The 14,184-nt window shown below is 42.6% G+C and overlaps 1 protein-coding gene across 2 annotated transcripts in view; it reads left to right on the top strand.

Annotated features, from left to right (window-relative positions):
* Positions 1 to 14,184, top strand: part of mfge8b (milk fat globule EGF and factor V/VIII domain containing b) — a 52,875-nt gene that overhangs the window by 940 nt on the left and 37,751 nt on the right. The window lies entirely within an intron of this gene.

Raw genomic sequence — 14,184 nt, 5'->3', positions numbered from 1 at the left:
CAGGACATGTGTGGATGAATAGAAAGGACTTTGCATCCAGGACATGCGTGGATGAATAGAAAGGACGTATGGGAAAACCATTTCCCTGGTGGCATTTGTTTCTTCTTCAAACTACACTGTCCCCAATCCAGATCTGTATAAATCACTGAGCTATCTTTACCAGAAACCAAGTTTATGTGCTTTTAAAGTGTGCTTCAGTCAAAAAGTAAGAAGTGAGAACCACATTCAAAGATTCTATTCCGTTTTAATTCAAACTGCATTGAGAGGCATGAGAGAAACACCAACACTCACTGCACTGCTGGTGTTTGTATTAAATAACCATTACTATAACAAATTATTACACTGAACAATAATATATAAATATATTTAAGTTGGATAATTTGACATTTCAGTGTGATTATGAACAGTAAACAACAAATCCTTAAAAGTAAACACTAATAGACAACCCTGGATGGCAGCATAGATCGCAGAAATAAAGACCAAAATAATGACAATAATTGAACTTCAGCTTGCAGGAAAAGGTACTGGAATGAGTTGCTGACATCTCCATGGCCAGGTGGAATAATCTCATCTGCTGAGAGATAAGATGGAATTAGTTTGTCATACAGGAATAGTAAAAACAATACAAATACTCACAACAATACAAGACAACAATACAAGACAATCACACAAAACATAAATATTAATATGTAGTGAGGCAAGTAAAATAGTAGAGTACTAGTGTGCAAAAGACCCCAATGGCAGTGGGCAGGAAGGATTTAATTCATATTGATATTAATGAATTTGACCGTGTCTCTCTCTCTGACAAACACAAAGTGATCTCTAACGCAAACTCCTTAGATCATCATTCATAAAAGTTTACTGACAACTCCATCATTTTAGCTAATTGATTGTGATCATTAGATGTCCTGTCTTTCTCTCTGTGTTTGTGTGTCTGAGGGAGAGACTGTCAGTGACACACACACTTTAGCTGAGTGCTCCATGGTGAAAACCACCTTGGTTTCAAAACTGGCCACCAGATCCAGGAGCCTACCCAATCTTCACCATCTTACCCCGAAGGGAAGAAAACAACATGTTTCACGTGCTTTATCAGTCTTATTTATTTGGGTCCACAATAAAGTAAATTGTCATGAAGACCCAAATGTTTTACACACACACACAAACTCTAGATCACCTTTACTCCACACACAGAATTGCATACAAAGCTCTCCCTTGCCCTCCATTTGGGAAATCTGATCATAACTCTATCCTGATTCCTGCTTACAAGCAAAAACTCAAAACAGGAAGTATCAGTGACGCACGAGCTCAATACAGAAGTGGTCCGATGAAGCAGATGCTAAGCTACAAGACTATTTTCGCTAGCACAGACTGGAATATGTTCTAGGATTCATCCGATGGCATTAAGTTTACCACATCAGTGACTGTACGTACATATCCCAACTGACTGTACATATCCCAACCAGAAGCCATGGATTACAGGCAACATCCACACTGAGCTAAAATCTAGAGCTGCTGCTTTCAAGGAGTGTGATACTAAGCCGGACGTTTACAAGAAATCCCACTACGACCTCCGACGAGCCATAAAACAAGCAAGCATCAATACAGGACTAAGACCGAATCCTAATATGCCAATATAATCAGTGCTGACGCTCATCAGATGTGGCAGGGCTTGCAAACCAGCACAGATTACAAAGGGAAAGCCAGCCACGAGCTGCCCAGTGACGCGATCCTACCAGACTAGCCAAATATCTTCTGTGCTTGCTTCGACGCAAGCAACACTGAACCATGCATGAGAGCACCAGCTGTTCCGGATGGCTGTGTGATCACACTCGCCTTAGTCGATGTAAGTAAAACCTTTTTAAACAGGTTAACATTCACAAGGCTGTAGGGACAGACGGATTATCAGGACACGAATGCAGAGCATGCGCTGAAAAGCTGGCAAGTGTCTTTGACATTTTCAACCTCTCCCTATTACCGTTTTAGTACACAAGGGGCTGCTAAAAAAGCCCATTGGCGTCTATTACCAGAATGCTAACAAAATTAGCACAAGTACTAGCGAATTTCCATAGAGGCTGCAAGCTAAATAGGCCAATGACCACAAACTAATTGCAGAGACAGGCAATCCAGCTCATAAAGTTATGAGTGTAGGTCATAGCTACTTGGTGAGTTTGGAAATTAACAAACTAATCTGAACTAGAGATATTGTGCAAATGAGCACATTTTTTATGAATGTTTGTCTGAAGGAAGAACAGCACTGGCTCTGGAGCAAGATGTGTACACGCTGTGTCTGTGTTAGGACAATGGGCCTTCCTGCTCTGCTCGAAGGGCAGGCAGGTAGCCTAGCGGTTAAGCTAATGAAGTTGTGTACTTAACTAGCTTGCTTACCTTGCTTGCTCCTAGTTGAAGATGATCTCTCCATCTCATGAGGTGACTGGATTGGATTCCTCATTTTGTTGACCATCGTTGGGACCAATCGTAAAATAATAATTGATTTGCTGGTAATTCAGAGCGTACTGGCACCATTACTCATAGTAATGACAACTACTTAGTAATGACAACTAATAGCCACATCGCTATTTATCTGGCTAATTATCTGAGTCAGCTGTTAAAGATTATTGATGACTGAGACAGCGGGAAGACTGCGTGCGCTAGGCTACTATAGGATGACAGGAGCCCAATCTCAATTCTCACCCCTTCTCGCCTGTTCACACCCCCTCAAAGATTTAAAAGCAATGGATTGGTGTAATTGTATTGGTAGACATTTCATCTACACCTATCCAATGATTTTACATCTTTGAGGGGAGTGAAGACAAGTGGCAGGGCGTAGCAAGAAATAGGATGCGGCTCAAAAAGGATGGAAGATGACTAAAGCTGCCTCTCACTTCCAACAAGTTTACAATAGGATATCGATTGATTACTACCTAATAAATTCTGAACTGCGTAAATGAATGGAATACTGTTATTTTGGCCAGCTAATAACCACCAATCAAGGTAAGCAAATTGCATCGGTGATAAAAGTGTGAATATTCTTAGGAATGGACAAAACTTAGCTCCATTCCTTTTGACAAAATGAAAATCGGACCACTTGTGATCATATCTACATCGTTGATTGTAAATGACAGCTTTATAGTACTGTATTACTAGCTAGCTAGGTAATTCTTTTGTGTCTAAACCAGCCTGATTTCATTGATCCGTAGCATGTTATCTTGAGTGGGCCAAGTCGGCTGCGACACTCAAGGGGACGTTTGACCTAGCATTTTTCACGTTGGGCATACTAGCTCACATTTCAAAAAACCATCACGATACCATAGCAAAAAATTAAGCCAAGTCACAAAATGGAACTTGATCAGGCCAGATCTTTTGACTTTATCATTACATTTGACTTTTTTTTGTTGTAAATTTTTCAGAGAAAGCCATGTATATCACAACTCGGGATATGACCCAGATGCAGACATGGGAGTCGGATAGTACAGTTCTCCGATTATTTATTAGAAACACGGGGCAAGTCAAGGGCAGGCATAGGTTTGTGATCAGGTCAGAGTCAGGCAGGGACAGGACAGCAGGCAGGGTCAGGGCAGGCAGAATGGTCAGAACTGGGAAAAATTAGGAAACAGAACTAGAGAAACAGGAAGGCGGGAAAGAACGCTGGTAAGACCTGACAAGACGAACTGGCAACAGACAAACCGTGGACACCGGTATAAATACACAGTGGATAATGGAAAGATGGGTGCGACCTGGAGGTGGGTGGAGACAAACACAAAGACAGGTGAAACAGATCAGGGTGTGACAATGTATGCATGCATTAATCAATGATGAATTGATGTTAGCTTCAGCTGTAAGCTAGCAAGGAAAGGTAGCCTACAAAGCTGGAAGCAACTGGTATTTTCAGTCTCGCATTGTAGAGTGTTCTAGCCTGTAATACAAGTTGTTTTGCAAACCAGCATTTAATAGCTGCAACATTTCTACATGCTGTGTTTGTATTATTCAAGTGTGCTCAGTGCAACATGAGTGGGGAGCTAACATGATGCAGCCCAGACTCCCAGTGAGTGCAGTGATTACTCAGGAAAGGCTAGCTCTAGCATGAGTAGGTGGAGCAGGCACGTTTCTCTCGTGCTATAAGGGGACACATCAACTGCACCGATAATAGACAGACTTGATCCTCTCTCAATCAGTAGACGATGTGAAACACATTTGACAGAAGTAGCCTACGAAAGTAAAAAAAAACTAAAAAACATTCTAGTTCCGTTTTTCATGTTCTAGTACCAAAGTTTCGGTATACCGTCCAATACTAAATCATACAACTCTATGCAAACGGACTACTTAACAATTTCCACCGAAAATTTTACAAAAACACATTTTACTTGAAGAACAGTGAAGATGCAAAGTTTTGTAACAATGACGGTTTGTGAAAAATCTGCATCTCAACATCATTCTGTTACGGAATTGCCCATATGCTTTTCTCAGATCTCATTTACACTCGCTTTAAATACTGCACACGCATATATACAGTGTAATTTAGCTATATTCATTTTAAAAGAGAAAGTCCCTGACCTAAAATGTAGTCAAACTCATTATTTTCTTCCTAGGCTAATAAGGCTAGCAGCTGTAAATACACATATCTCAAAGCCAAAGCACTGATATTTGGCCCATTTGGTGTTAATGAGTTTTTTAAATTTATATTATTTATTGACTGTTAATTAGACTTTTCACATTGCACAAGTTTATGAACATATCATTTAATAAGCCTGTAAACAATACATTCATTACATTAATTGCATCTGGGCTGAAAAATACATGTATTATACTCAAAATCTCGTTCTACTCTAAAACGAGTTCCAATACATGTCATTAACATGGCTACCATTAGGGGGTGGCAGGTAGCCTAGTGGTTAGCGCGTTGGGCCAGTAACCAAAAGGTTGCTGGATCGAATCCCTGAGCTGACAAGGTAAAAGTCTGTTGTTCTGCCCCTGAACAAGGCAGTTAACCCACTTCCCCGGCAGGCTGTCATTGTAAATAGGAATATGTTTTAAATAAAGGTTAAATAAAAAAAAAAAAACATAAATTAATAAATACTTGTTCAGTAAGCGCCACTTTTATTTTGAAACAGATCAGGGGTGAAAAAACAGTGCTGCTACCTGATTGGTTGAATGCGGTGCACAACATCCAGGTGTAGATTAGCATAGTGGTGGATCTTTTTTAATGTATTATTTATAAAGATAGTATGCATATTTTCCCTTTTTTTCCCCCACCAATGAACCATTAAATCCAGTTAAGGAGGAAACCGCCAACTTTGCAGCCTGAATGGAGGATGTTATGTTAAATTAAGGTTAAATAAATACAATTACTATAAATGTATGAACTGGTCCATGGGGGACATGAGTGTATTGTCGCCTGGACACATTAAAGTCAGACTTATGATCAAATTTTATTTGTCACATGCACGGGTTTTAGCAGATGTTATTGTTGGTGTAGCGAAATGCTTGTGTTTCTAGCTCCAACAGTGCAGTAATATCTAGCAAGTAATATCTAACAATACACACAATCTAATGTAAAGGAATGGAATTAGTATATATATATGGACGAGCAATGTCAGATGACAAACAACGTAAAATTAATAATACTGCCACCTTGCGGTCGGTTGGGCTATAGGACAAAAATATTGAGTCACTTCTCTGGATGTGGCCGGCGAAGGCCATGCATGCCACATACAGAATTTCGCCAAGAAGTCTGGGAAATACTTGCTCCAGCCATACATTGTCCCTATACTTTCCACACTTAACTCTCACCATGTTACTATACCACCAGCAGCCCTGCTGCACCAGTGAGAGGGACAGGGAGGCAAGGAAGAGCCACTGTTTTGGTCTGCATCCAGCCCTAGCAGTGTCATACAAAATGTTTACAAAGCTAGGGAAGAGCTGAAGGTTCTGGGAACTAAGGCAGGTTTTCTGGGGTTTTGTTAGGGGTAGGTTTCATTGGGAAGGCTCAGAGTAAGATTCAATGCTGTAACTAATGCATATTTACACTATCAGAACTGTACTTGGCTGGCCTGGTTATACTGTACATCCACAATAGTTGCTAGAAAGGATAATGTGAAAATAAAATATCAGAGTCACAACCGACCCAAACCATATACGGTGCTATGGTTTCATTGGAACGTTGCAAGAATAATCCAGTTTCTGGGGGTTAGAAGAATATTGCATCAACATCATGCCAAACTTATACAGAAACTGCCATGTTCTCAGGATATAAGATATGAATGTTCTAGACACGTTTCATGGGAACTGTTTAAAGCAGGGCGTTCTGGCATAGCCCCGTGGAGGTTTTGTCTAGTTCCCAGCTTGTTCCGGTGATGTCCCTAAATACATTTTAAGTTCTGTTTGACATTAAGGGAATGTTCTCCTAACTCTAACGCTTAAACATGCTAAATAGGTTCTCAGGAGGTTTTTGCTAACATGTATAGCATGTTCCCCTAACTAACGGAAAACTGGACACTCAAACATCAGGGTAACATTACAACAACAAAAAACATTCTCTCTCCCTAGAATTGTTAGCTGGGTCAAGCTTTGTGCTGGGTCAAGTCGCTGGTCAGTGTTGTGGTAAGGGAAGTGCAAAGCCATGATTTGTGTCATGTTGAGGCTTACTTTTTCTCACAACAAGACCACACGGGGCAGCTGAGAGAACCAGGGCTAAATATAGCTGGATGCAGGGCCAAATGCTCGACGTGTGTGTGTGTGTGTGTGTGTGCACGTGTGTGCACACGTGTGTCCTATGAACCATTCAAAAAGCTGCAGCCTGCCATAGCCTTTGCCATCTGCAGTGCCAGTAGGGTCCTGCCTTTGGGGACCCGTCTCATTTTTGTTCTGATGACTTCACGTTTAATGTCAACTCTTTCCGAGGGCCTCGTATCCATTTTTAATAGCGACCGGCTAATCAATCTTTCTTTGTAAAATGGAACATTCCAATTTGGGCCTCGGTGTCGTTCGTCCCACTTTCCAATCTGTTGTGTTAAATATTTTAAATGCCATCCTATGATCTGATACATGCAGCCAAACTCAATTCAAACTTCGCAGCATCCTTTTGTGGCCAGCAAAGCGACGCACTTGATTAGAACAGTTCCGGAACAGTGATTTATACACCATCTGAAGTGTAACAAGTGGAAATGGTAGTCATTCAGACTTGGTGATAAGGCTATGCCAATAACATGAAGTTCATAGAAGCTACAGTACTCTAGGCTATGTGAGTTAGCCTATGTCTGAGAATTGCTTTTTATGTGTATTTATATAAGTTGTTTATTTTTGGATAGCAGATGGCTCAGAGAAGTGTCTGCAGATTACTTAAATCTCACCTGCAGCTCTAGCATCCCTAGGCTTACGGTAATACTCATGTTAGGCCTGGCAAGGCCTCTAAGAAATCTATGTCACACACACATAGGAATGAATTGGACTCTGTCACACATCAGGGTTGTATTCATAAGGATACAATGTAGCAAGAAAAATAAGTGTTTCTTTCAGGTATAGTCCCACCATTTCAGAATGTTTTCTTCTTCTTTGGCGCCTAACGAATACGACCCTGAAGTGTCCCCGGTTCCTATCTGATCAAATTGATCAGAAATACAGTGTAGACATTGTTAGTGTTGTAAATGACTATTGTAGCTGGAAACGGCAGAATTTTTTTAATGGAATATCTACATAGGCATACAGAGGCCCATTATCAGCAACCATCACTCCTGTGTTCCAATGGCACGTTATGTTAGCTAATCCAAGTTTATCATTTTAAAAGGCTAATTGATCATAAGAAAACCCTTTTGCAATTATGCTAGCACAGCTGAAAACTGTTGTGCTGATTTTAAAGAAACAATCAAACTGGCTTTCTTTAGACTAGTTGAGTATCTGGAGCATCAGCGTTTGTGGGTTCGATTACAGGCTCAAAATGGCCAGAAACAAATAACTTTCTTCTGAAACTCGTCAGTCTATTCTTGTTCTGAGAAATGAAGGCTATTCCATGCGAGAAACTGAAGATATACCACGGAGTGCCTGGATACAGCCCTTAGCCGTGGTATATTGGCCATATACCACAAACCCATGAGGTGCCTTATTGTTATTATACGCTGGTTACCAATATATAGATAAATAAATAATATTTGTCATACCCGTGGTATACGGTCTGATATACCACGGCTGTCAGCCAAACAGCATTCAGGGCTCGAACCAGCCAGTTTATAATTTTGTTTATACCCCTGATTTAGCTTCATGCCATGCTTGATGATAACTTGAGTGTTCTCGACTGCCTTTTTATAGGAGACATGATTTTTGCCCTTGGTTGCGTAGCATGATGTGCTTACTAATGCACTAACTGCGCATTTTGTTATTGAACGTACACACACCGCAATAATAAACTTTGTCTGCAGTGGATGTTCTTGCACATCAATTCAATTAGAAGACTGCCCACTTATGTCTAGGCGCATTCTGTTCGTAGCGAATTAAGCCTGGTAATTCTATTGCAACAGCGTGACAACAACCTTCTCCTGCCCTCCCCTCCCGGCCTTCTAAGTGTCCTCAAATGGACCACTCCGGGGAGTTTGTAGGGAACCTGGCTCGCGTAAACACTCCCAGGCCTTTTTTAAATGACACCACTGTCTTCAGTTAGTCTGTTTTTGTTTTCCACCTGCCTTTCTAATGCGATCACCCCTGTTGGTGTCTGTTGGACCAAGCAGCCTGACATGCAAACTTCACTGGCCACGTTGTGTGCACGAGCATTGAAAAATAATGTACATATACATGATAATAAATCATTTCACCTACACCGCTTGCGCATATGAATGAGCATCTGAGTAGCCAAACGCTAAAATATAACTTAGTTCTATTTGAAATGTGCCACGCACTGCAAGTCCCCTCCTTATTGGATATCAGGAAGCTACAAACCCACGTGGATGTTTTAAAGACAAAACAAGGAGAGATTCATTTAAGATAAAAAGGGAAACCTAGTTAGTTATCTGTGGATTAAGCGTCAGAGTATATAAACACACAATTTCATCCAGGTCAAAATTCTTCAAAGAACCAGCTAAAAAGAGGATCTTATGCATGACCGGTGAAAAATGATATTTTAACCTGCATGTCATGATTTCATCTTGCGTGGATGGTGAAAATCAAAATGCTTGCGATGGCAAATGCACACGCGTGACTGATGTAGTTAGCATGTGAGCTTGATCCTCTCAGCAGCAGATAAATCTGGAGTGACTTGAACACAAACCTCAGACAGTCTATACAGCATTATACAGGGCATTCGGAAAGTATTCAGACCCTTTGCCATTTTCCACATTGTTACGTTACAGCCGTATTCTAAAATGGATTACATTTAAAATCTACACACAATACCCCATAATGACAAAGCGAAAACATTTTTTTAATTTAAATATATTTTACATTTTTGCAAATGTATTAAAAATAAAAAAACGTACCTTATTTACATAAGTATTCAGACACTTTGCTATGGGACTAGAAATTGAGCTCAGGTGCATCCTGTTTCCATTGATCATCGTTAAGATGTTTCTACAACTTGATTAGAGTCCACCTGTGGTAAATTCAATTGATTGGACATGATTTGGAAAGACACACACCTTTCTATATAAGGTCCCACAGTTGCGAGTGCATGTCAGAGCAAAAACCAAGCCATGAGGTTGAAGTAACTGTCCATAGAGCTCCGAGACAGGATTGTGTCGAGGCACAGATCTGGGGAAGGGTACCAAATAATGTCTGCAGCATTGAAGGTCCCCAAGAACACAGTGGCCTCCATCATTCTTAAATGGAAGAAGTTTGGAACCACCGACTCTTTCTAGAGCTGGCCGACCCGGCCAAACTGAGCAATCGGGGGAGAAGGACCTTGATCAGGGAGGTGATCAAGAACCCGATGGTCATTCTGACAGAGCTCCAGAGTTCCTCTTTAAAGATGGGAGAACCTTCCAGAAGGACAACCATCTCTGCAGCACTCCACCAATCAGGCCTTTTATGTTAGAGTGGCCAGATGGAAGCCACTCCTCAGTAAAAGCCACATACTGTAACAGCCAGCTTGGAGTTTGCCAAAAGTCACCTAAAATACACTGACCATGAGAAACAAGATTCTCTGGTCTGATGAAACCAAGACTGAACTATTTTGCCTGAATGCCAAGTGTCACATCTGGAGGAAACCTGGCACCATCCCTACGGTGAAGCATGGTGATGACAGCATCATGCTGTGGGGATGTTTTTAAGCGACAGGGACTGGGAGACTAGTCAGGATTGAGGGAAAGATGAACGGCGCAAAGTACAGAGATTCTTGATGCAAACTTGCTCCAGAGCACTCAGGACCTCAGAATAGTATGAAGGTTTACCTTCCAACAGGACAATGACCCTAAGCACACAACCAAGACAAAGCAGGAGTGGCTTAAGGATAAGTCTGTGAATGTCCTGCAGTGGCCCAGCCAGAGCCCGGACATGAACCCGATCAAACATCTCTGGAGAGACCTGAAAATAGCTGTGCGGCGACGTTCCCCCTCCAACCTGACAGAGCTTGAGAGGATCTGCAGAGAAGAATGGGATAAACTCCCCAAGTAGAGGTGTACAAGCTTGTAGCGCGTAACAGAGAAGCTGGGAGTCGGGAAGCAAGTGCAGGTGATGAGTTTAATAATAAAGGGAACAATACAAGTAGCATACGGACAGTATTGACTAAGGGAGTGCCAGATAAGAGGTAATGGAGTCCAGGTGTGCCTCATGATGAAGCGCAGGTGTGTGTGATGATGGTTGCCAGGACCGGTGGTTAGTAAACCGGCAACTTCGAACACCGGAGGAGTGGGAGTAGACGTGAGAGTATTCCCCCCCCCCGCCACAGGACGCCGCAGGCCATAGGGACAGCCCCAAGGACGAGGAGCGGGCCGGTCCGGGCGGTGAACATGGAAAGGAATCCAGAATGTCCTCCACCGGAACCCAACACGGCTCCTCTGGGTTGTTTCCCTCCCAGTCCACCAGGTACTGGAGCCAACCTCCACAATGTTCAGGAGTCCAGTAGGGATATCACGGCATAGGCGGAACCTCCCTCGACATCCAAGGGGGTGGAGGGGTGTTGTAGGGAACAGCATCAGCCAGGGGACCAGGAACCACCGGCCTGAGAAGGGAGACATGAAAAGGTGAGATACGGTAGTCACTAGGAAGCTGTAACCTATACGTCACCTTGTTGACCCTCCGGAGGACCTTGAATGGCCACACAAACAAGGGGCTCAGGTTCTTGCAGAGCAGGCCGAGTGGGCGGTTCCTGGCAGAGAGCCAGACATGATCCCCAGGATGGAATACGGGAGTCTCACTGTGGTGGCGGTCTGCTTGCTCCTTCTGACGGACGGCACACCAGAACCATTCGTCCACCGCAGGGGCTTCGGTCTGGCTTGTAGTCCACTGAGCCAAGGGCCGGCTCATAACCCAGGACACACTGGAAGGGAGTTAGCCCGGTGGAGGAGTGACGTAATGAATTCTGGGCATATTCCGCCCAGGGAAGGAATCGGGTCCGCTCCCCATGCCAGTTCTGGCAGTGACTCCTCAGGAACCTCCTCAGCTCCTGGTTCATCCTCTCCACCTGCCTGTTGGACTGAGGCCTGGTACCTGGAAGTGAGTGCTGACCGTGACCCCCAGTTTCTCCATGAAGCCCTCCATACCCATGACGTGAATTGAGGACCACGGTCGGAGACGATGTCCTCCGGAAGGCCATAGTGCCAGAAGACCTGCTGGAACAGTGCCTCAGAGACCTGGAGAGCTGTAGGGAGACCAGAGAGTGGAATAAACCGGCATGATTTTGAAAATCTGTCCACAACCACCAGAATGGTGATGAAACCGTCAGAGGGGAGATCGGTAACAAAGTCAATGGACAGATGAGACCAGGGATGCTGAGGCATGATAAGGGGAAGGAGCTTCTCTGTTGGAGTGTGCTGGTGGGACTTAGTTTGGGCACACACAGAACAGGAGTTGACGTAATGAATAACGTCCTGTGCCTAGGTGGGCCACCAATACTTCCCGGAGAGAGATTGACTAGTACGGGTGATCCCAGGATGTCCAGCGACGACAGCCGTGTATGCCCAGGTCAAAAGCCTTATCCCTGTGAGAATGTAGATGCGCTCAGGAGGACAGGTAGTGGGTGCGGGTTCCCTCTCCAGAGCCTGGCGAATGTCCAAATAAACAGTGCCTTGCGAAAGTATTCACCCCCCTTGGCATTTTTCCTATTTTGTTGCCTTACAACCTGGAGTTAACCTCTCTGGGCTAGGTGGGACGTTTGCGTCCCACCCTAGTCAACAGCCAGTGGAATCCCGTGGCGCGATATTCAAATACCTTAGAAATGCTATTACTTCAATTTCTCAAACATATGACTATTTTACACCATTTTAAAGACAAGACTCTCGTTAACTTCTCTAGGGCCAGTGGGACGATTTCATCCCACCTACGTAAAAGACAGTGGAATCCCGTGGCGCGTTATTCAAATACCTTAGAAATGCTTTTACTTCAATTTCTCAAACATATGACTGTTTTACACCATTTTAAAGACAAGACTCTCGTTAATCTAACCACACTGTCCGATTTCAAAAAGGCTTTACAACGAAAGCAAAACATTAGATTATGTCAGCAGAGTACCCAGCCAAAAATAATCAGACACCCATTTTTCAAGCTAGCATATAATGTCACAAAAACCAAAACCACAGCTAAATGCAGCACTAACCTTTGATGATCTTCATCAGATGACACTCCTAGGACATTATGTTATACAATACATGCATGTTTTGTTCAATCAAGTTCATATTTATATCAAAAAACAGCTTTTTACATTAGCATGTGACGTTCAGAACTAGCATTCCCACCGAACACTTCCGGTGAATTTACTAAATTACTCACGATAAACGTTCACAAAAAAACATAATTATTTTAAGAATTATAGATACAGAACTCCGCGGTGCCCGATTTTTAAAATAGCTTTTCGGTGAAAGCACATTTTGCAATATTCTGAGTAGATAGCCCGGCCATCACAGGCTAGCTATTTTGACACCCACCAAGTTTGGTACTCACCAAACTCAGATTTACTATAAGAAAAATTGGATTACCTTTGCTGTTCTTCGTCAGAATGCACTCCCAGGACTTCTACTTCAACAACAAATGTTGGTTTGGTTCCAAATAATCCATAGTTATATCCAAATAGTGGCGCTTTGTTCGTGCGTTCAAGACCCTATCCGAAGGGTGACGCGCCGGCACGTATCGTGACCAAAAATTTCAAAATATTCCATTACCGTACTTCGAAGCATGTCAAACGCTGTTTAAAATAAATTTTTATGCGATTTTTCTCGTAAAATAGCGATAATATTCCGACCGGGAGTCGTTGTTTTCGTTCAAAGACTGAGAAGGTAAAATGGACTCTTCACATGCGCACATTCTCATTGTTCTCAGATCGACCACTTACCAAATGCGCTACTGTTTTTCAGCCAGTAACTGCAGAGTCATCATTCAACGTCTGGCGCCTTCTGAGAGCCTATGGGAGCCTTAGAAAGTGTCACGTTACAGCAGAGATCCTCTGTTTTGGAAAGAGATGACAAAAGGCCAAGAAATGCTCAGAGAGGGCGCTTCCTGTTTGGAATCTTGTCAGGTTTTGGCCTGCCATATGAGTTCTGTTATACTTACAGACACCATTCAAACAGTTTTAGAAACTTTAGGGTGTTTTCTATCCAAATCAAACAATTATATGCATATTCTAGTTATTGGGCAGGAGTAGTAACCAGATTAAATCGGGTACGTTTTTTATCCGGCTGTGCAAATACTGCCCCCTATCCCCAACAGGTTAAAATAGATTTTTGGGTGTTTGTATAATTTGATTTACACAACATGCCAACCACTTTGAAGATGCTAAATATTTTTTATTGTGAAACAAACAAATATGACAAAACTGAAAACTTGAGTGTGCATAGCTATTCATCCCCCTAAAGTCAATACTTTGTAGAGCCACCCTTTGCAGAAATTACAGCTGCAAGTCTCTTGGGGTATGTATCTATAAGCTTGGCACATCTAGCCACTGGGATTTTTGCCCATTTTTTTTTTCAAGGGAAAACTGCTCCAGCTCCTTCAAGTTGGATGGGTTCTGCTGGTGTACAGCAATATTTAAGTCATACCACAGATGGCTTTTTTTCT

Source organism: Salmo salar, chromosome ssa10 (genome assembly GCF_905237065.1).
Source record: "Salmo salar chromosome ssa10, Ssal_v3.1, whole genome shotgun sequence".
NCBI classification, from domain to species: domain Eukaryota; kingdom Metazoa; phylum Chordata; class Actinopteri; order Salmoniformes; family Salmonidae; genus Salmo; species Salmo salar.
Note: the sequence above shows the minus strand (reverse complement) of the source record. Positions and strands in the feature narration are given on the sequence as shown.